The 24,055-nt window shown below is 41.0% G+C and overlaps 2 long non-coding RNA genes across 3 annotated transcripts in view; both read right to left on the minus strand.

Moving 5' to 3' along the window:
• Positions 1-24,055, minus strand: part of LOC125326782 — a 146,789-nt gene that overhangs the window by 16,968 nt on the left and 105,766 nt on the right. The window contains exons 8-12 of the long non-coding RNA XR_007203993.1: positions 20,153-20,325; positions 18,745-18,928; positions 14,028-14,250; positions 12,981-13,309; positions 12,348-12,466 (exon numbers count right to left, since the gene is read on the minus strand). This is a non-coding gene — a long non-coding RNA (uncharacterized LOC125326782). The remainder of the gene's footprint in view (positions 1-12,347; positions 12,467-12,980; positions 13,310-14,027; positions 14,251-18,744; positions 18,929-20,152; positions 20,326-24,055) is intronic.
• LOC125326783 lies at positions 134-2,498 on the minus strand. 2 transcript variants are annotated; one of them, XR_007203995.1, is made up of 3 exons: positions 2,416-2,498; positions 1,622-1,764; positions 134-188 (listed from the first exon to the last, which is right to left on the minus strand). It is a non-coding gene; the product is annotated as an uncharacterized LOC125326783 (long non-coding RNA). The 2 variants fall into 2 exon arrangements; XR_007203994.1 differs by having other exon boundaries at positions 165-367; positions 1,161-1,764.

The raw sequence follows: 24,055 nt of genomic DNA on the forward strand, positions 1-24,055 counted from the left end.
GATCTTCACATACACCTCAACACTCATTTATTTGTGTAGGTCAAGCACCCAGATTCAGCTGCCACTGAAGGAAATGTGCCTGGGGAGGCACATGCCTTGGAACCTAGGATGGAAGAGACAGGGAGGCACAAACTTACATCTGAAGGCAAATCTTGCTAGAGCACTCCAGGCACACACATGCTTCTGCCCTGCAAAAATAGCAAGATTAGAAAGCCCATAGATCCCAAATCTTACCTGAGTTTCCTGCACTCAACCATTATAGCTGCAGAGGCAACAACCTTTACCTACTTCAGGAGTGGTGAAGGGCTTCTGATAAGCTCAGTTACACTTCAGAGCAATGCATCTCCGGCCAGTCCTTCCTGGTTATCTGTAATGTATCACGAAGATAATTTCCTCTAACATGCTTCAAGAATTGATGGAGGTACCTGCATTAAGAGCTTCAGCTCCCTCTACCCTCTGTAGATTGAGGGTTGCTCCAGCCCAGTAAATCCCATGGATACATGTGCTGCATTCTTCCCACAATTTGCACAACTGAAAGAACCTCTCTCACTTATTAGTAGTGGGTTTATGTCCCTCCTACTAGGATGGTAGAATCAGAAAAGTAACTGTCCCACAACAGCCATCAAGTTCTCAAAACCAAAGTCCAGATCCATCCAAATATTCAGGCATCTACTTTCCACTCAGTCAGCAACAGACTCTCATTCCTACAGGAGATGGAGGGCACTGAAGCACAACGGTGTAGCCAGCCATCGTTCTGAGCTATCCCTCCCTCCAGCTGTGCCAGCTTAAGTTCAGTGTTTTGCAGGTGTCTGTACAGCAGCAGTCTTCCAACTAAGCCACTCTCCAAACCTCTTAAAGTCAGAGATTTTAGGTTTTGAAACCTTAAACGCAAAAAGTGCACTTCACAACAGCTCCTGTGGGTATTATAAGGAGCAAAAAATGCTTTTAAGCACTCTTAAGAGAGAAGAAAATGACAATGAAACTGAGAGGAAATGGAGAAAAAGGTAATCATGCCACAAGTTGCTGCTCTCATCTCTCAGCTACTTCTAAGGCAGCAAGAACTCAGGCAGCCGGCAACAGCTGCCACCCTATTAAACTTAACAATTTACAGGTGCTCGGAGGGAGCACTTGCGTGCAATTAGCCGAGCAAATTCACTTACTTCGAGATGCAGGGCCTCCTTGGCTGCTGCAGTTTGGCTGTGCTCTGCTGGCTCTGCCAAGTGGAGGACTGCCAAGTTCCTCCCGACGAGGGGCTGGCGTGCAAGTGCTGTGTGAGCTGGGAAAGCCTTGCTCTGCACCAGGATCCTGCAAGGGGTTTTACAGCTGTATGGGAAAGTATAATGGGCTTTCCTCATTCTGCAACTGCTCTCTGCCCATGGAGGGGACTGGTGCTGTCCATTAGGCCTGTAGGACAGACAGCAGCCCTGCAGCTGGGCAAGGAACCTGCTGCCACTCTGGCCTTCACCCCCAAAGCCTTCCATCTCACCTTCTTCTTCCATTCCTACTATAATGGCCTCTGCTTGCTTCTATTACTCGACAAAAATGTTAATCAATAGCAATAAGCGTTGTCTAGCCAAGCCACAGCTACAGTGAGGCCACATATTATCAATTCTTTGCTTACTCAAGCTGGAAAGAAACATGGGTAGTTTGCTGAACACGGTCCTCTGCAACTCAGTGGAACTGCTTGCATTTAGTCCTTCCTGATGAAACTCCATCCGAGTGATTTAGGAATCAGACAAAAGAAAGCTGGGATGATTGCTTCCACTGTGGAATAAATAAATAAGAACGCTTCATGATATGGTGTCTCTCTTTGTGCTGTTCTTTCTCTTCCAGTTAATCTCATTATTACAAATTAGGGAGTTTCTCCTGCTGTTAAAAAGGTGTACTCTAACACATACAAAGGAAATAAACAAAGTGTTTTGCTTCAGATCTCAGCTGCAGTCAATTTATTCTTTGAGCCCTTAACTTAAAAACCATAAGACTTTGGTGTCTTTGCCAGTATCAAAGTCACACAGAAACTGAAACAGCCCCTGCTTGCATCCACTCAAATTCAGTAACACTGCTGCTCTCATTTTGCAAAGACCTGAAAATACTTCTGTATTCTCTTTGTTTCTACCTGCTTCTTTATTAAAGAAGCAGAAGAATTTCTGCTTCCAATTAAACAGCAGAAAAATTCAAAGTTCCTTCTAATTGAGGGTAATCCAAAATGAAAGCTGACTTGAAGGCTGAAATCAAAGAGCTGAATAGGATATTTTTACTTACACCAAACAGTCCCACAAAAGCATCTAGGAGAGAATGATGCTTTTCCTCCATAAAAGCCAGGGTCATACTAGCTGTGTAGGAAAAAGCCACAGAGCACAGTGCAATAAAAAATGTTGGAGTATAATCCTCAGCTACTGCAAATTGGCATCTTACTCTTTGGTAAGTGACAATGTCCCCAGTGCTCAGAAGTGTCCTTTTCCTCTGAGAATTCCTCAGGTAGGGCAAGAGTGGCACCTGAGATTAAGATGAGAGGGACTGATGTTAGAAATGCCCCTCTAAATCAATGTTTTATTTAACATGATAATTAGAACAAATATCACAGAGACTTTGGATGATGACACAAATTTAAACCAGCCTAGAAGCACTTAAATTTAATGCTTAAAACTGTCAGCACTCAGGGAACTGGCTATGATGCTGTTTTGAAGGTCTTGTTGGCACCTTTAGGAGGAGCCTGGTTCTTGGTCTCTGTGCAGTGGTGATTGCCTCAAGGTACAGTAGGTCCCAAGGGCAAATACCTCTCTGAAGCCACCAGGGACATGGGCTGTTGACAACAGCAGAACCCCCTGCCAATCCATAAAGAGACAAAATTAAGAATTTCTTCTCCCTCAGCTTCTACAAACTATGAAGAGGAGATGACCAAGAAGTAGGTGCCTTCATTAGACCCCTGAAGATACTGGATGGATCCAGATGATGTGTGTGGGAACTGCTAAATTTAGCAGTAATGCTGCCTGGCTGTGTGGCTGTGAAATAACAGGAGAGCAACAAAGAGTGAAGAATTTTGCCCTTTCTGCTATGACTTGCTCAAAGAACTTTGGACTGCCTTAGCCACGACAAGCAGTCAGTCACATACTGCAAGAGCACCTTCATGTGTTCCAGCTCTATCTATTATGAGATCCAAAAATCAGATGATGGTTTCTCATATTATAACTCTTAACTGAGTGGTAACCCTGCAGCTTCACCTTCTATTTTCATTCTAGCTACTGTTTATTGCTAGAATCCCAGCAAAAACCCCTTGCTTTATGACACACCAATTCATACCTAGATTAAGGTATTACAGAAAGATAAGACCCATTGAGAGATGTGTTGGCTTAGTCACCCAATAAAGAACCTTTACACCAGCTGGGCATCATGCCCTTATCAGATCGTGCCTTACGCATTGTATTCCCTAGTCTGCAAGTGCCTTTCTGGGATCAATTAGAAGCAGCATTAGAGGCAAGAAAAAATCCTTACTGAGGAATTTCATCACTAGAAGGATTTCTTGGCTGCAAACCAGCTAGGTTGTTAAAAACCAGGTATGCTTCAAGGAGAGCAGCAACTCATATTATTTGAGCAGACACCCTCCTAAACTCAACTGGGCACTGCAGCTTATTCCAGAGCACTCAATCCATGATCCAACTTCTGTGCAAATATCAGAGAGCCAGGAGAGGGTGCTCAACAATAAGCAGAAGATCCTGTACGCTGATCAGGCCCGGGGAACAGGGACACTTGCACACAGCCACTGACATGGAACTGCCAGAACCAACGTGAAGAACAGAGAACTTCTTAATTAATATTTTAAAATTTTCAAAGGTATTTTAATCTAGCCCTTTAAAAAACATTTTTGAATACAGATGAATCCACTGGATAAGATTTTTAAAATGTGGGATTCTGCCTGCTGGACTTTAAGCATAAGGAATTAAGATTTCATCCAAATCCCGTGTGTTCTGCCAGGAAACGCTATGAAAGCCTCCAGTCAGTCCACAGAAAACATCAAGCATGGAGATCTTGAGGAGTCTGAGTTAGAGGAATTTGTGCTTAACTTGCTTGGACAAAAATATTATGTCCTAATGCCCAACAGTACTGAGATGCTCAAGGTTTTTTGGTCAAGCAAAATTTTCACTGCTTTTCTTTTTCCAATTTTGAAAAAATGGATGCTAACTGGAATAAATCTATGGTTTTCAACATTTGATAAATAAAGTGGTGCTTTTTCAGTATGGGAAATATCACCTTTTTGTAGGGAGTTTTTAAAATAGAGAAAAAACCCCCAAATATTGCTTTTGACATTGAAATATTCAATTAGAAGTAACTATGACTATTATAATCAATGTCTTTAAAAATTGTTCTTCAGCAAGAAAGGCAGAACCTTAGGTGTCCACTCAGCTCCTGCAGGAGGCAGGCAGGAACCAGGACTCCAAGTAAAGGTTTTGCCTCTGCAATGTTGATCTGTGAGGTTGAGCGGGATGGGAATCTGGAGCTATGGATTTGCTGATGAAACATCCTTTATCTTGTTAAGTGCAAAGGTTATTTTGCAGTCTGTGCTGTTTCTAGCACAAAAAACTGCGTGGGATTACATTTGCCATAGCAGAATAAGAAGGGGAAAAAAAACAACAAAGGAGTTGTGAATTTATCAATTAAATTTGAAGCAGGAGTTTTTCATGGAGTCTGCTGTCACAGCTGCCTAAATTGGAAAACGGTGAAAATTCAGACTCTCTGGACTGAGTAAATTACTATAATTTGGATTTAAATGACACAGGAATCAAAAGTTGACTCTCTTTTCTGATTCCATAGCCCTGCTTTTCCTCATTGTTTCTTCTTGAGCCTCCTGCTGTTTATAAAATTGAAAAATCAAGCGGAGCTGAATGTCCAAGGTCTTCACTATGATTGAATCTCTCTTTCTGTGCATTTGATTGACAGCAACAGAAAAGAATGTTTTCCTTAGCTAACAAACCCTCACTTTGGCTTCATTTCATCTGCCTTTGCATGGGATCATTCAGCCCTAGAAAAGAACACTACTGGGAATGACCTACTTGTTGGTAACCTCCTAGTAACTCGGACAGATATTCAAATCAGTTCTGCCAGAGAAGCGACGGAAGAGTTTAATCTATGATACTTGCAAGGTAGCCTTTTGCAGCTCTGGAAAATGGCAAAACACCTCTTGAACCTAACTGGCAAAGTCCCTGTGTGAGGTTAAAAGTCCTTGCTCACTTTATTGTCTGTGCAGGGGATGACACTGATCCACATAGACATTGTTTCCAACAGCAGTTTTAAGTCACTGTAACTTTCAAGCCCTCTGTGGCATTATCACTGCTTTATTTGCATGTGTGGAAGAAGAGGCAGATGCTATCTGTGCACTGAACAGCATCCACCTTCACAGAATCTCATCTAATGACTTTTGAAGCCAGATACTGCAAAAGCTCGTGTCTGTACCAGACTATTTTAAACAGCATAAATAAGACCCAGAGGTGAGACAAGTTCCTGTTACATATGCTAACCAACCAGTATCTCCCAATTAAACCAGCTAAGGGTAAAAAACAAGGACAAAACCCAGAACCTAACACAAAAAAAGCCCCAACCAACTCCAAACTCCAAAACCCAGGAATACTGCATTCTCTTTTGTCTCTATCATTTTTACTTAAGGGATCTCAGCTGATATTACTGCTTAGTGCTTTAGGAGATCTGGCTATTTAAACCTTTGCATATGAACTTCCTCATACATGCTGAAATATAACCCTGTAAAGATACTGGTGCTGGAGTGAAAGGCTGATTTCCACAGAGAAACATTATTATGCCTTATTCAGAGATAACAGAGATATCTCTGGGCTAACAGTGCATACAAGGCAGCACAGTTATACTGGAAACCAAGGGAGGCAGAGCTCCCTTTGCTTTTGCAGCCCAGCAGCCAGGCAAAGGACTTGCAAACTCTGAGGAAGAGGGAACTGAAGGTCAACCACCCATTTTTTTTCTCTGAAGATTAGCCAGAAACAATTAGTTCAAATTGCAGTCAATGCTTGAGAAAAGTTGGAGAAGATGAGGGGAAATATTAATAGCAAGGCTGTATTTCAGCACCTGCTCTTCTTTTGCCTCAGGTGTGTTTTACTGGGCCAAATGCTATGGTGTGAGAAAGTCCATGAGAACACAAGGCCATGCAAGGTCAGAAATGTGAAAGCACAGAGTGCAATTTTTGAGTTGGGGAGAGTAAGCACTACAGAGTGTGAACATGAAAAATACTGACAGGGAAAGATGGTGGTGGTGGTAGTACAAGAAGACTCAGGGAATGGAAACTCTGCAACATCAGGAATCAACTCTGGTCCAAGGAATAATGGAAGATGATGTCCCCATCCTATGACTTGGCCAGTAAAGGCTTTGGGTGTTTAATTGGAGTACTGAATGGTTTAATGCTCAGACTGAATAGTTCTATAAGGTGCATTAGCCTATAAGGAATGCTTTATATTTCTCACTTTTGCATATCCTATATGTATGCAGAGTAACCCAGAGAATGACAATTATGACGTGTAAGAGGATTACCTACAAATATGATGGAAAATTCACAAAAATGTGGTTGACTAATAAATAGCACATTCTAGATTTCTTGCTAATCTTCAGATTTAATCAGATAGCAACTAGTTAGCTCTGTATTTTCTCCCTGGCATAAGGCTGGATCAGTACTAGATGGATATTTGCCATCTGTTCTCAAAATCTCAGAAGATCATCTTAAATACTCAGGTCAACAGGATCCTTACCTTGTTTCTAATGCTGACAACCACAGTCCTTTGATGAAGAGCTTTAATTGAATTAGATGCTTCAGCAGTCACTGATTCATCATTCTAGTTCTCAGTGCAACTGAGATGAAAAATCTGCACGTTTCCAGTCCTTCAGAGGTGGCCTTACTAGGACGAGGATTCTGTCCATCTCAGAAGCTATTAAAGATACCAACATCGTGGCACTGAATCATTTTTATGTGACTGCTGGCACACCAGCCTGAATTAGGGCTGTATTTACATAAATCAGAGTGGTAATGGTCTTCTCTGCCTTTTTTTGGGTTTTTTTGGGGGTTTTTTTTGGGGTTTTTTTTGGTGGGTTTTTTTTTTGGTTTTTTTGTTGTTTTTTAGTTAAAAAAAGGGAGAGGGAGTGAAAGAAAGAAGAGAGATGTTGAAAAAAATAGGAGCTGCAGTGCCATTCAATGGAATAATTTTGTGCTGCTACAAATCAGTGTTTAACCACTAATGACAAGCTATGGATATATATACAAACAGCCCTAATAAAAAACCCCCCAAATCTATTTCAATCACAGTAAAGCTACCAATGCTACCAATTGAATCATAAAAGCTTTCAGCCTTAATTTGTAATGCTGAACTCATTACTCATGAGTGCTCTGCTCTTCCTATTGTCTTATAATTGTGTTTCTGGGGTAGCTTTCAGGTTTGGGCACACCATGGCCAGGTCCTTCAAAGACGACTCAAAGATCAAACTGAGAGTGAAATTTTCTCTCCTTTTCTCTTTACACATGCTAAAAAAAAAATCCAAAACGGGGCTTGCTCTTGTTTCTTTTTCAAGGGAGGATAGTCTCCAGCAGTCCCACCTGGGAACAATCAAATCCCAGCCACCAAAACTCCCCACTTAGGTATCTGAAAGCAGATGCGCTGGGCACTGAGCCATTTCCAGCTCTGGCCTTCCACCAACTGCAGGGCTATTCATGGCAATATGATTCATAACAATAAACGTTTTTGAAGTGCTTCTCATTAAATTACGCGCACAAGCTGATGGTAATTCCTCCGTGATGTGGAACAACGCTTTGCAATGCTGGGAGCCTGCTAAGTGCAGAGCAGAGGAACACGCAGGCTTCACACAGATTTTTGTGGCAAACTCCATACCTTGTTTCCCACAGCAAGACCCTGAGGCAACTTGTGAGAATCATGAGTCTGGGGGCTGAGGTACAGGATCATTCCTCTGAACTTGTACCTAAAATTCTGCCCCTTCTCTGCATGCTTTTCTGTGAAAACAAAAAAAGCTCCAACAAACATTAGGCCCCTAAATCCCTCTGGTTTTGGCATTTTCAGTGAGAATAAACAAGGAAGACACTATTTGCCACAGGCTCATGGAAATGAAGTGCAGAATTCCTTTCCCCTTCATCATGCCTTAGTCCTCTGCACTCAATAAAGCTCTATTTCAAGATCTTGCTATAGACATAAATGCTCAGACTCATAGCATCTTTAGAGGGATGTGAAATAATATATGTTCACATGAAAACCTCTAAATTCCTCCACTGCAAGGAGTTTTATACCTTGCAAGTATGGTACTATTATACACTGCATGTCATACCAGGATACCAGAGTTTGAAGTGTTGCTACCAGCCTCGTCTAGCATAACATATTGGCCCTTAATCTGGTTCCCCCATGAGGAGCCCTACTATCATGCCCACATGTAATCAGACCTGTGCAGCTGCCTACATGTTCTTTTTAATTGGATTGAAGTTAATCACAGCAGGATTAATTTGAAGAGATCAAGGAAACAGAGTGATATTATGTGGAAAGCAGATGGTTTCTTCTGGATGGAATAAAGCTCTGAAAGCCATAGGAGGCATTTAACTTCTCAGGTTTACCAAGATTAAAAGCTCAGGGATTCTGTAACTTAAATATATTATATATTTAATCACATTTATGCCATGTCAGGGAAAGAAACCTTTGGAAACTAACTGTGTGGCTTTCAAGAGGAAGGGGCTTACTGACAGATACTGGCATCTGACGATCATCCAACACTCCTCTGAAGGGAGAAATGAAAACATGTGTCCAACACTGACATAATTATTCCCAAGCAAACTAAAGTTAAGCACTATTGTTTCCATGAGAACCTAGGGCATCCTGCCTCTCCAAATGGCATAACATGTGTCATTGTTAAAAATTAACCATAATCAATAGACTGGTAGTTCAGCACTGACTTTTTTCAGAGTTTTTGTGAAGGAATCTTGTATCAAAGCACGGACTAAATACACATTAGGTAACTAAAACTTAACCACCTAACATCTTGGGCACTTTTAAAATCTGGACTTAAAAAAGTTAGAGCACACTTGAAGCATAATTTCATTAACGAGCTGCAATTCTTTTTGCATCTCTTACACATGCACATAAAATACATTGGCACATTCCCATGCTCAAACACTCACAGACATCCTGATTTCTCTACAAGCTCAGACCTTGCTGAAGCACCCTAATTTGCATAATTTGTATGTGACATACATGTTAAGCAGGAAAGAAGCCTGTCACTACAATGAGGATATAAACTAGATGAAACTGAGCCAGGAACAGCCAGAGCCGGTCAGCAGAGAAAGGGAAATGGGAGTCTAGGGAAAACACATGCAAGTGTGTCCCTCAGGTATCAGAAAGGAGAAAGTTTTCCAAACTTTAATTTCTAAGAGCATGGAACAGCAATGATTACTCAGCTAGATTTGCCCTTTGGAAACAGAATCTTGACTTACTTACTTACTAAAGTCTGCCCACTTTAATGATACCCAATGATCTTGTGTAGGGCTATTAAATAACATACATCGCTAATATTAGCAGGGTCAGAATACCATTAGGATGAAATGCATTCCTTCATCTGAAACGTCTAATCAGAGCTTCCATATGATACAAGAAACTTTCCTACAGATGTGTCTCCTCATCTTTCACTTACATGAAGTACTACAGCCTCCATTATCATAGTACTTAGGAGCCTCACAAATGACCACAATTTTTCTTAAAAATAAGAGTAATAAAAAAAAAAAAGGCCTGAGGTCTGTAGGCAGTATTCCCTATTTAGAGCCAAGAAATAGAGAGTTGAAATGCCAGCGCCAGAGCAGATCCTCACCTCTTTCTGCACCTCCAAAGCAGAAGAAGGTGGAAGAACAACAGACTCTGGAAAAAGTAAAATGGAAAGTCACTTGTACAGAAGGTGGCACAGCATCAGGACCAGCAGGTTACTTCTGTGCACCCAAAGGTTTGCAGTGCACACTCTACTTAAAACTTTACACAGAGAAGGCTACAAGAAGAATCAAATCATTAAGATGTATTTTAATCTGCTTTAAACATAACATAACTATTCCTTTGCTATAAGCATGTCTCATTTAAACCCCGGGGTCTAGTTCTCCTCCCATTATATGCATTTATTAAACATTTCATAATCTGCTAGTGCTGAGAGGCAATTTAGGGCAGGACCTCATAGTGATTATCACTTAGTGCAAAGGAGCTTATTACTTTACACCCACACTCCAGAGCAGTCACTAGAGATATGCCAGAATTTATATCTGCTGAAAGTAAAGCTTTGTTATGGATATTAATAGATACACAATCATATTTTCCAGTTAGATTTACATAACTACAAACTTGTTCTATTGTAAAGTTTTGCTTTTCATCATGTAATTAAAGGTGATATACATGAAGCTGAAGGTAGTAACAACATTGTATATATTACCTTTTTGACAAACTAAGGGATGTGCTGCTAATAGCTAAGTATACTTACTCTACAATTGTTATAAATTCTGCAGAAAAACCTTTGGTTATATTACTGTTTAATTACAAATATGGAGAAGAATAATTAGGTGATTACCTTGTAAGTAAAACATAATTACACAGTGAGGATAGAGATCACTTTGGGTTTATCCCACAAATGACAGCCCTTGTACTCACAGTGCACAGCTTAATTAATATGGGGGTACTAGGATCAGTAGCTAAAAAACAAGGTACTTCCACTTGCCCCTGGATACAAACAGCTACTTCAGCTGTGGGCAAAAATCCTGTCACTCCCACCTGCTCATAAGACTGCAAGCTCTCTGGGGCAGAGTGTAGTGTAGTATATACCTGTACTTTGCACAGCTCAAAAGCTGAAGACTCTGTAAATTGGCAGTTAAAACCTTCCTGGAATGGTATCTTTCCATATTTATGATTTCTTCTAAAATTATGGCCTACAAAATGTACCATTCGTGGTACGTTGAAACAAACTGGAGCTGCTACTAATGATGGTAGTAGAGAGGCTTTCTCAGCAGATCTGCTTCTATTCAGGCTGCAAAATTTCTCAGGGGAGGATGAAAGAGTTAATTAGAAAAGAAGGATCAGAGTGAAAAAAAATAAGTTGAGTATAAATGAGTGATTAGGGGAAAAAATGAGAGATCAGTTTTATAAAGGGAATTGTATTTAAATGCCAACTTCCTGCAGCTGCCTGCATAATTCATGTAGTACCTCTAGCCCATACATGTCAGTTGATATCTGTACCTGTTTGAGGACATTAATCACACACCAGAAAAGTCAGCTATTGTATTAAAAAAAAGAATGGATAGATAATGAAAATAACAGGTACTGAGCAGGAAGAACATTGACTTTGATGCCAAGACACCACAGATATAGGTGGATGGAGAATCTGACCCTCATTTTGTACCAGAAACAAGTGGTGTCATTTTAGAGGATGTTATTTTACTGTGAAAAATTGAAATAAGTCAAATATAGCCTCTGGGCAAACTTTTTGTCTAATTTCAGTTTTAAAAAATAAAAAACTAATTTGCAATTAATAACTTTTCAAAGTTGATTTTTCTGAGAAAAAAATCAAAGTACTTTCAAAAAGGAAGTTTCATAACATGAAAATAAGGCATCCATTGCAATTACAAGAAAAAAAAATTGAAAACATCCTTTTGATTTCTCAAAAGCTGTAAGAAAACCTTTGTGTTGAACAAAAAAAAAATCCCACTGAATTCAATGAACATTAAGTCACACCTTTTGGGACAGTCCTTGTATTCTAAGTGCTTCTACACCCACAGATGAGAAAAGAAAAGATAAAAATTATCTTTGTCATATTCCCAACTTCTTACTATCCACAACACTCCCATTTTATTTGTCAAATACAAGAGTTAGGGTGATTGGTAGCTACAAGTAGTGCCAGACCCAGAGCTACCTATACTGTCTGCAGCTTGGAAGTGGATACATGGCCTGGATACCCTGGGATGCTCCAGCCAGGGGTTATAGCCACTGTTCTCAGAGGGTGCAACTTGTCCTGCAGCACCCCAATCTGCTCATCAGTGCTCATCACTTGAATACACAAGAGAAAAACCAGCTCAGCCATTTTCTTGCATTGTACCTCGTTCCAGCACGGGTGGTTCTAAGCTGACAGACTTGAGGCTTCTTTTGCTGGAGACTGAATGCTTTTCCCAGAAAGGCAAAAAATACAAGTTGAATTCTGGCTCCTTAGCAAGCACTAGATGACCAAATTTGGCTTCCCCTTCCAGGCCACTTCCCATCTGCCTTCACTTCTTCTATGAGGACCTTTCAGAGTACCTCATTCCCTATTTTCCCTGTTGCATTTACCTCCTCAGACTGGGAATACTCAGAAGCAGGTGTCTTTCACAGAGCTCTCCAGGTCCTTGCTCAGCTGCTTGTAAAATTTGCCCTGTCTCCTGTCCCCTGTGTGATGAGGACCAGGACCTCTGTACAAGAGCAAACACAATAGGACAGAGTAAGAACATTTAGCAGTCAGTTCTGCAAGCTGCAATAAGTTTCTTCCCCTAGATTGTTCCTTTTGTGTTAAGAGCTTGTCCTTCACACAGACAGTATAGAAATTCGCAGCTAATCAGAGTGCTAATGAAACTGTTGTTCTGTTAATAAAAATTTTTAGAAACTGGCAAAAAGGTAGCTTTACAAATGAGCCTTCCTGTTCAGCTAGGGCTGCCATTCAATTCAAGAGCAACAAAACAGCACTTCAGCAGTGCTTAAGCTTTATTACTTCAACAGTTCACTTCTTTCTCCCCAGGATCATAAACCAATTAGAAACATTACAGGAATTTACCAAGAACAACCAAGTCAATCCTATGGTTATTACTATAATAAAGTCACAGCTAAGGAGCCCAAACCGCAGCTGGGAATGCAGCCTGCTGTGCCATGGACTGCCCAGCACACAGCAAGGGTTCCCACTTCTCACAGCCCACACCTGGTGGGACTCACCTGTGCCTGGTGGTGCTGACCACGGAGCCCCCACACCAGGATGCAGGGCAGCCACATCACACAGGGTCTCTGCCAGCCCATCCAAGGCAGTGCTGGAGATGCAGTTCCCCTGCTTGGGGTGCTAGTGTTTTCAGTCTCCCAAGGAGGAACTGGGTCCTTCAAGGAATTTCTGTTGGTGTTGACACCAAACTCATCACAGCCACAGGTATGAGGCAGCAAAGACAGCAAGGGAGAAATGAAATTGAAGAATTTGCATTTTCTCTGTGACTGCAAAGTCCCTGGTGATTCCCTGAAGAAATGAGGCTCCGCGATGGGAATTGCTCCCTTGTCTAAAGGTGAGAAAATTATTTTGGTGAATATCACAGCTGCACAAAGCCCAGCATCTTAATATTTAAAAACACAGGGGAGTAAGGGAGAAGAAAAAAGAAGGATGGAAAACCAGGAAATGAAAAGGCTGAGTAACCACAGAGAAAACAAAGAGCAGATGAGGGCAGCAGAAAATCTGACAATCAGTTTATGGCAAAGTGATTATCAGTGACTCTCTATTTTTTAGGGGATTGGGGATTGTTTAAAATGCATTGCCTGGTTTTGCTAATACCCCAGAAATTTCCTCCGTCTTTCTGCCCTTGAGGCCAGAGAGGCCCTGGGCACTGACAGAAAAGCCCATCTTTGTCCCACAAAGCAAAGCTCTCTCATTGCCAACACGGCTCCAGCGAAATCTCTTTGCTAGAGGAGTGGGCCAGAACACTCAGGCCACCTGGACAGCAAGCTTTGCTGAGACTTTGACATCTGTGGTATGTCAACCTCGGGCAGCATGCATGTAGGACCTGGGAAATCCTATTCATAGCCTGGCTCCTGTGACAGCTACTCATGAAGCATTTAGTAATCAAGGGACTACATGTCCTACCAAAGTCCTTTGGCAAAGAAAAACAGAATTTGCACTTGGTATTATTTCAGATGTGAAGTTATAAGATGCTTTTGTTCAGTATTAAGTAAATAGTTAAGGACAAAGCAGTTTTTAACAAAAAGAGGTAGCGAGATACTCACGGATTAGTTTTGCACTTCAGCAAGCCTCAAAGAATTGTCTATAATATCTCCCCATTCTCAGGATGTAACTTTTTCTTTTCAATGAGCCTGTCACCTCCTGTCAGCATCCCCTCTGCCTTCCTTCATCCTCTTAATTAATGACTGTGAGCTCTGCCTTTGTTCTCTCCATTCGGCTTTAAGCTAGAGAAATTAAATCGAAGGAATCCTCCAGAAGGCTTTGTACCTGCACATGAAGGTGTCATAAATAGCTTGTTAATGATTTGAGAAGTGACTAATAAGTAGCTACATTGGGTAACCTTTCAGCATGCTGAATAATTTGCTAAAAATATAATCATTTTAACAGGGGATAGTTTAGTACCAGTATGGAACAGAGCAAATTGAAACTCATACCAGCAGTCTTGTTCCCGTGGGCCACTGTGACCGAGAGGCTTCCTCCCAGACTGGGGCAGAGCCAAGAATTTGGGCCGAATTTACTCAAGGGCCAAAGCCTAAGGTAGATATTAGGCCTAAACTCATTAAATTTCCTTAGTAGAAAACCCTGTAAATAAACCAATCTAGTCCAAATTCTTCAGCTAAAAATAATTGCCATCCTCAAGGAATACCCCCTGCTGTGGTTCTAAGCCTAGCTGGAGATAAAACACCACACAGCCGCTTGCTCAGCCTTCCTTTCCTTCACCCCCACTCTGGTGGAACGGGAAGGAGGATCAAAACTTGTAAAACTTGTAGGTCAAGATAAGAACAGTTTAATGGTTGAAAATGCAATAATAATGGTAAATAATGATAATAAAAAGTGAAAAAAATCCTAAGTGATTCACAACACAATTTCTCACAAGCCAGTGACCAATGACAGATCCCCCTTATCCAACCCAGATTAGCCACATTTCCCGGTAACTGCCCCATTTTATGTACTGAGCATGACATTGTATGGTGTGGAACATCCCTTTGCCCAGTTCAGGTTATCTGTCCTGGACATGATCCCTCCCATTTTCTTTTGCAAACCTCCTCACTGGCAGAGCATGAGACAAATAAAAAAAAAAAAAAAAACTTGACTTATGATAAACACACCTTAGTAAAAACCCATAGCACCAACACCATTCTCATTCTGAATCCAAAACACAGCACTGCAAGTGCTCCTGAGAAGAAATTAACTCTATCCCAGCTGAAACCAGGACACCTCCATAACTTATAAGTCCAATAAAAATTAATTCCTCAATTTTGTGCACCTATTCTGTCGTTAAAACCACATTTCTAATCTTTGTTTACTTGCAGCAGGTGCACCATCATAGCAGCGCACTGGAAAGTTGTCAAATACTTTATTTTCTAGCTGTTTCTGACAATAAACCAAAAAAAACTTTGAAACTTGAGTAATGACAAGACCTTGATGTACTTACTGATCACATCCATGGCTGATTTTCAAAACTGAAGATTAAGTCAAACACGTAATTAAACAAATAATAAAAAATTAACAAAAGTACTTTTTTGCAGAAGATGTATCCCTACACCCACACTCCTCAAACACATTCATATCTCATGCCTAAAGGGTATACATGTATTAACAGACGCTTGATTTTTATTGATTTTGTGCATTAATTGGGACTGAAAAATGTGCTGCTATGACTGGCCACGTCCCAATTTGGGACACAGTGAGACTACACTTGCACCAGTGTATGGTTCCAATTGCTTCTGGCAGGGAAGTGCCCAGCATTAATTGTTAACTAATAATAAATTACTCTGGCATTGACCCACAAATTTGATAAGATTTTGGGATGCTCGTGTTTAAATCTAGCTCTGTGTAGAAGTAACAGAAATACTCTATGAAGAATGAGCCCACTGAGAGCTCTGTGTCTATATCATTAACAGACATCACACTGTGCACAAAATAAAATGTTCCTATGAGTAGTGACAAGAAATCAGAGTGCTTCTCTTTCCAGACAGGCCAAGAAAAGGATTTTTTTCAACCACAACTGCAGATTTCACAGTATCAGCAAGCATGTCACAAATCCTTATCCTGAACTAGACTGCTTGCTCTGAATCTGTCTCAGAAACTGTGACGAAGCATCTAAATTTTTCCTTTTGAAATGCTTACCCATTTGGAAATATCCTTGAAATTTTCTTCTTTTCAAATATTTCAAAAGTCTTATTCAAAACAACATAGTTCAACGCAGGCTTCGGCAAAATATATATGTCAGGGAGAAGTGAGATAGGAAACATCTGAATATTTATTTCTTTGAGCATTTCCAACCCCCACTTTTTCTGGATCTCGCAGGTCCCCTGCCAAATCTCTGATTTCCTTTTTTCCTCAGACAGAGACCTCAGCTGGCTAAATTATCCCCACAACTGTGCAGCCCATAGATCAGGGATCCCAGTCTCACAGCTAATAGCTCAGTGGTATTTCTGAATGTGTAATGGTTGAATTCCAGCAGTGAAAACAATGTGAAAATCTTCATCTGGGAGCCTGATCCAAAACTATCAAAAAGAATGGCAGGACATTTCTATGTTAAAAACAGGGCACGGAATCCAGTCCAATCTAAACAGTAGCCTCAAGAGAAAACAGAGTGAAATATATTTTTTTTGGGAGACATAGTTATTTTTTGGTGGGGGTTGGGAGATTTTTGGTTTAGGTTTCTTATTTTGCTGTGTTTTTTATTTGGTTGTTTTTTTTTTTCTTGCAGAAGGGTGTTAGAAAACAGATTACAATTTCATGCTTCGAATGAATATATAAAACAGGGCGGAGGAAAATATTTAAGTTACAGCATGAAAATATCATAAGGGTTTGCTTTTCATGTTTGTTTTTAATTATATGAGCCTGGAATCCCATTTGATGGTCCCTGAAACACACACACACAAAGGCCACTGGTAATCTGTTTACAAGGCATGATGCTAGGGTTCTTTTTCTGCTGCTTGCTCCTTTGTTCCCACCCAAGTCATGTCTCACTAGCCTTGACTAACCTTCAACTCTGTAAGTCTGATACATCACATTTACTCTCTGGTGTGCTCTGTAAACCTTGATACCCCCCTATAAATGGGAAAACATGACTCCACTGTAATTTCTTCCATTTGTAGGAAGATGAATGTCTATGGCATCAATGTTTCTTGGCTCTCTGACAGCAAAGCTGTCACCTCCTGATCTGAGGCAAGTTTTAATGACGGAACTTGGTAGTGTTTTCTGACTTGGTACTCAGAGAGAGGCATTAGTGAGACAGAGCTCCAAGTACTTTTTGATTAGTGCATTTCTCCAGGCAAGAGTCTGATTGAGTAGTAATTTCCAGGCTGAAGCCCTTTGGACCACAGGGGCATCCTTTACCCATCAGAATAAAGTCAGTGGCAACCAATTCCTTGACATCAGTGGGCTGAGACCTTTCAAAACTCTGTTTCATAGAAAGGATACCTACAATCAAGTCAAATACAATAAACCAAGACCAACTGAGAGCCTAATTTTGATGAGGTTTCTTATTAGACCAAGACTTTTGCACCTTTACATTTGACAATACCTGTACTTTGTGGGAAAATAGCATTAGAGAGCCTATCTGTAAATCAATATTTACAAATACAAAAAACCCTTACATTTCTACTCCTGAAAAAATGCACAGTTGAGGTAAAAAAGTTCCACTTTTTAAAACATGCAATACAGGGGCAACTCTACCAGTTGAGGTCAATCTTACTAATTTTAAGAGAAAGATAGTGCAGCTCACTTCAGCCTACATTTCTCTCATTTCGGTAGCCATGATACACAGCTTATTCAGACACGAGTGTAACTAATTAGTGGTTTACATGTCTTGCAAAGGTAAAATTCCTATAGATTTCATTGGGAAAATAACAACTCTTTTAAAGAATAGTACTACTGGTCCTTTGCACCAAGGAAGTCATTGCAAATTGTAATCTCTGATAAATACATGAGTTTTTCTCATAAAGGACCATGGTAACAGAGTAGACAAGATGTAAATACTTTATTCTTCTGAGTTTTTTTTACTGCATTTTTATTTATGCATTTTCTAAGGTAAAATATATACTGTGCAAAATCCTTTACAAGCCTATTTAGCATCTGTTCCATACAGTCTGTAAAAGCCTGTATAATTTTCTTGCTTTATGTATGCATCAATGCTTTACAGAGTTTACTGGACACATTTCCAAAACCAAAAATCTATGATTCTACTACAAATATTTGTTCCACTTTTCTGTAAATAACAACAGCTTTATACTTTCATGTAACTGAATAAATCACTGCTGAACCCCAGGGAAAAAAAAAAATCAAACAAAAACAAACCACAAGGCTCAATCAAAGTAAATACACACTACTTTCTGTAGAAAATAGAGACAATGGTCAGGTTTGTTAGTGGGTGGAGTTTTTTTTACATTAAAATAGATAACTTAGAAAGAAATGCTTTTTGGCTTCAGATTTTTAAAATTCTGACATGAAAATGCAGCCACAAAACCTTCTCTCACAAAGCAATTTGATTTCACTTAAAATTTCATCTTTGAAAGCAGTTGTCAGTATATTGTGAGAGACTGTGTAAGTTAAAACCTGCTGAAAAAAATATTAGGAGAATAAAGAAAAAATTCTTGCTTTTGTGTCCTCCCAGCTTGACCGTATTACAGAATCGAGGTGCAGGAGCTGTCACACGAGCTTCTGTGTGCTGTGATGTGCTGCACAGATTTCTCCACTAATGAGAAGCCATGAGCACACTCCCATGTCCTGCTGCATTTTACTCAGCCTCACCTCTTTGCAAGGATCTCTTCTCATCATTTCCCAGCAGCAATTTCTTTCTTTCACAGAGGAGGATGGAGACAGCTTGGTGGGTGTTTGTGGGTGTATGGCTTCTGAAAGCTGTATGTCGTAGAGAATAATACTCAGCTGCTTATCTTCACTGTCTCAGTCACTTTTTAAACAATATGTACTATAACTTAGGGAGGTACAAAGATAATAGTGTGAAAAAAAAATAAAAAAGAAAGCTCCAGTGCTGGAAGAAGAATATAAATATCACAGACACTGAACATACAATACTTGAAGAAATAACATGCATGCCTGACAACATGGACAAGTTGTGTAAGCCTTCTCTTAGGTCTGAAGAGTAACTGAACCCCAGTAACTCAAGGAAAACATCTGGAACCTCAATCCCCATCTTTTGTTCTCATCACTAAACTTCAGATTTTAACATCTGATTTCAGCAGATGACTTCAAATGACACAGTAATCGCTGTGTGTTTGTGTTTTTTAAAGTGAAAAAGTACCAAGGGAAGCTACAGAAGGGATCCCTTCTGCCTTTCATGGGCCTTTAGCTCAAGCACAGGCTGCAGGTGTAAAATGAGTCAGCTCTCCTCAAGCAAGACAGGGCTTTGAGTTCTTTCAGAGAACAATGCCTTGTAGGCATTGTTGTAGGTCAGTCCTGCCAACACCCCTCTTTCTAGGGAGCAGCAAAACCCAGTTTTGCTTTTACAGCCAAGAAGCCACCTGCTAGCACTTCCTTGCCTGTCACCCACCACTGCTCCCTGAAATTTGCAGTTTTGAATGAGAGATGAACAGACCCAAGAAGCTCGGCCTTCCCCACTGCTCTGACCTGAAGAAGGAAGAACTAGCCTGGACCAAGCTGTATGCTGCTTTGCTGCTAGTTCTCCAGGCAAAAACATTGCAGGAGAGCTCTGGCACTGCATGACTGGACCACAGCCCCAGTACTCTCACTTTGAAAGAACTCAGGTCTGAACTTCCATGGCTTTTGGGATGCATTTAGAATCATTAATGAATTTCAGGTTTGTGGTTTGTCAGCTCCCCTTCTTTGAGCTACTACACAGGATGCCATTTCTCAAAACTTGCCATGCTGCTAAGCAGCTCCCTGACTGTTTCTCCCCAGAGCCTGCTTCCAAATAGGAAGTAGGACAAATATGTAGGACAAATATGAATTTTCCCATAGATGGAGCACAAGCAGGTTCAAAAAGGCTTAGCTAGAGGCTCCCACAAAGGCTGTCATGGGAGATATATGGCGGAGTGTATAGTATTAAAGCTGTGAAAGCTGAAGCCTGTTCCAGCATCAGCTGAGACGTCTGCCATACAACGGATGGCACATGTATGTGGGAAAAATGGCTGAGCAAATGTTCTCTGGCAGACCTCACCAGTGCAGTTTAAGATCTCACCTCGCTTACTGGCCATAACACATCACAGCTGACACACCTGGTGGCTCAGGCAAGCGCTCCCAATTTGTTTTAATTCAGAGTAACACAGATTCATTTAAATCACACAGCACTGAAGCAGATCAGAAATCTTGCAGAGGTTTGAGACACCACAACTGTGAGGACCGGCATCCTTCCTGAAAGGATAAGAAAGGAAAGGTAAAGTGCAGATAGCGGTACAACTTCAGAACTCCCAGGGGACCCACAGGAGTACCTTGTGTAGACCCTAAAACATCAGGGTCAAATAGTGTTGCAGGGAGCTGGAGTTTGTCCAAAGAAGGGCAAGAAAGCTGGTGAAGGGTCTGGAGCACAAGTGTTATGAGGAGCAGCTGAGGGAGCTGGGGTTGTTTAGCCTGAAGGAAACCTGATTATACCACATTTCGACTAGGAAGTCCCTAGCAAAACTCATCTGAGAGAGAAGAGGAAATAAAGCAATAATCTACTAGGTGAAGACTGGCCACTGCTGCCAGTGAATGATCTGTAATTCCCTATGTCCCAAAGAGCCTCCATTTGGTGAAAAGTTCCATGAGATGGGCTGGGTTTGTTTAGCTTCAAAAAGAGCCCTTGGAGTTGTTACTCCTAACATCACAGTTCGCCTTTTAAGGTTATAATAAAATCATTAAACAAGCAAGTGATTCTGGCCTCCCTGCAAGATAGGAGGCTTCTTTTCTGCCTCCTGTCCTCAGCCCCTTCTCCACAGATTGCTATTTTACTTTCATTTCTTGCCTTCCTGTTTCCTGTTGAATCACACTGTGAGAAATAAGTGGTTTGTGATCTCTTGTATTTTTCTTCTCAACTTTTCTTTCAAAGACGCAAGAACCACATGAAAAAAAAACCCCAAAACAACTCCTTCAGAGAAGATCAGTTTCACATGTTATGAACTGTAGGACAAGGTTTAAAGAGAAAAGGTTCTTCACAAAGCAAAGAAATTGCCATCCACCCTGCAAACAGGAGGTCACAGTCTTCCTCTGTGAGACAGTCCTCCCACAGACCTTCACAGAGGGAAAAGACCAGTTTAACCATCTCTCCACGAAGTTGAAAGGGAGAAGAAAAAGTTGTTTTACAGACCCAAGTAAGGATAAAATAAAGGGTTCGCATGAAATTCAACTAGGAGATACAGACTGGAAGATACAGACTGGAATAACGCTCTCTCCCTGCACAAAGCACCTGAAACTCAGGAGACCCCAGATGAAGAAGTGTTGCCTTTGTTTGAACAGTTAGCTTTTCACAACTCTAGTGTGAATTTTTCCAGTAGATTGTTTGGGGGTTTGGTTAGGGATTTTTCGAATGTTTGTAAACTTTCAGTGTTTAAAACAATTCTATGTCAAGAGTTTCCATGGCTGAACTATATAGTTTGTAAAAAAAATACTTGAATTTCTTTAGCCTTCATGACATAGTTTTTAGTCACTCTAATACTTGAAGCCCTGGAAGAATCATAGAACAATTGTTCTCTGCCAAAATCTCATTTCACAGTCCTCCAGCCATTGCTTTTCCAACTTGAAAAATCCTAAAGTGCTTGATCACTCCCTGTGCTGAGGGTCTTCCATAATTTGATTGTCCTTAATATGTGTAGAAATCCCTCTCCTTAAGAGTGGGTTGTCAAAATATGTCTTTTGGAATTTTTTCCAGTAATGTTACTCAAATATAAGGCTGACAGAAATACAGTGTTCAAGATGTGGGAGGCATGAATTTATACAGTGCTATATAATGACTTCTACCTTGGTACCTACTCCTTCATAATAATTCCTAACCTTACATCTGCTTTCAGAACTGCTACTGATCATTAACCTAATGTTGAGATATCACTATTTCAGCCCCAACCTCTCCCTCTTGAAAGACTAACCTAAAGCTGATGACCCATTACTAAGTGTGCAGTTAGGATTGGGGTTTTTTTGTCCCCAGTATCCTTCACTTTGGGTGTTTGGGTCCTTTTTACCCTGAATTTGATTTTTTTACTATCCAACCACCCAGAATTGTGACATAATGACATTGCTCCCAATTCACAGGTAAGAAACAGAAGAATGAAGATTATACAGGGATTTCAAAAGGGCAGAGGGCAAAATATGGGTCAGCCACATCCTCACTTTTCCTCAATGTGAGAAAGCCCTATTCTTCTCAAACTCCTTTGATGTTCCTGTACACCCACAGTGCTTGAGGGGGTCCACACAAAAGCAGCTATTTCCCTTTGCTTCCAGCACTGGGAAGAATGTATACAAAAGGGAAAAAAAGCCCCACAAGTAAACACAGGGGTGGAAGATGAGATCTGAGAGATTTTAAAGATGGAAGGACAGCCAAACAAGTCCTTAAAGTGCCAGAAATTGGTTCCAAGGAGAGGCATTTATGGCCTTAATACCAAGATGTTCAAAAACATCTGTCAAAGCAGTTAGTCAAGTTAAATCTAAAGAATCACCTTTTTTGTAACCAGCTGGCTGATGAATATGAAATAGGGAATATGGAGTCACTTAAGCCACAGGAAGGAGACATAACTGGGATGAGGAGACCAGGAGAGGGCTCTGAAGGTGAGAATTTGGTGTTCTACCAGCAGGAGAGCAGGTGTGTGCTCATTGCCAATGTCCCTGGCAAGGCTGCAGTGGGCTGGTATGAGCCCCCCAGCTACGAACAGACAGGAAACCTGCTCCTGCAGCCTGGACATGGGGAGATCAGCAGCTGTGCTGGTCTGGTGCTGCTGCACACCTTTGTGAAAAAACATCAGCTTTTAATATTGAAATTAATCTTGCTGCTGGCCCAGCTTCACGTTCAAAACCCCCTTCAGATACAGAGCTACAAAAGATGTGACAGCATTTGGGGAAGTAATTGAAAACGCTGCTGCCTGGACACAGGTTCGGGAAGCATATGGGCAATATCCTGCAAATAATTTCCATTTATAGCTGTTATTTCAGACCAGATCTTATGTATGTAACTGCAGCTTCTATTAGCTCCCTTTTTCTCCTACCTTCTCAAAACTTCCCATCTGTTTGGCTCTCAGATTAACTGGGCATTTTACCACAATGGGAAAGCTCCTCCAATCTATTATCTTGAAGGGAAATTTAGTTAGTAAATCAGATTTTCTGGGCTGCATGTTAACTCTTAGTTTTCTGCAGTTTACTATGATTCCCTGCAAAACAAGCTGCTATATGCCACACATGGAGACAGCCATGAGATTTCAGGATGTGCAGGTGCCTGTCTGAGACAGATGCCGAGGAGCAGCTACCCAGACATCTGCTGGGAGAGCAATATAGCTGGCTGTGAGCAGTCCAGGAGACTTTTAAAAGGTGTTAAGAACAAATTCCTTGTCCAGGTGTTGCACAAACCAACCAGAGGAGAAGCACTACTGGACCTGTTGCTCATCAGTGCAGATGAGCTCATTAGTGGGGTTAAGACTTTGGTGTCATCTACCCAGATTTTATAAGGCCTTTGACAGGGTCCCACATGATACCTTTATCTCCAAATTGGAGAATCATGGGTTTGAATAAAGTGGATAAGGAATTGGCTTGGTGGACAAAACCAGAGGATTGTGGTCAACAGCTTGATGTCCAGGTGGAGGCTGGTGAGAAGTGGTGTCCCACAGTGCTCTGTCATTGTACAGGTGCTAATACCTTTATCAGTGACAGAGAACATGAGATTGAGTGCAAATTGGCAAATTTGCAGATGACACAAAGCTGAGCAGTGCAGTTTACACAACAGAAGGAAGGGGTGCCAGCCAGAGGGACTTGGACAATCTTGAGAAGTGGACTCATGAGAACCTAATGGAGTTAAAAAGTGCAAGTGCAAAGTGCTGCACCTGGGTCAGGGCAATCCCAGACAGTATGGACTGGGAGAACTCATTAAGAGCAGCCCTGCAGACAAGGACTTGGAGGTTTTGGTGGA

Source organism: Corvus hawaiiensis, chromosome 5 (genome assembly GCF_020740725.1).
Source record: "Corvus hawaiiensis isolate bCorHaw1 chromosome 5, bCorHaw1.pri.cur, whole genome shotgun sequence".
Classification (NCBI taxonomy): Eukaryota; Metazoa; Chordata; class Aves; order Passeriformes; family Corvidae; genus Corvus; species Corvus hawaiiensis.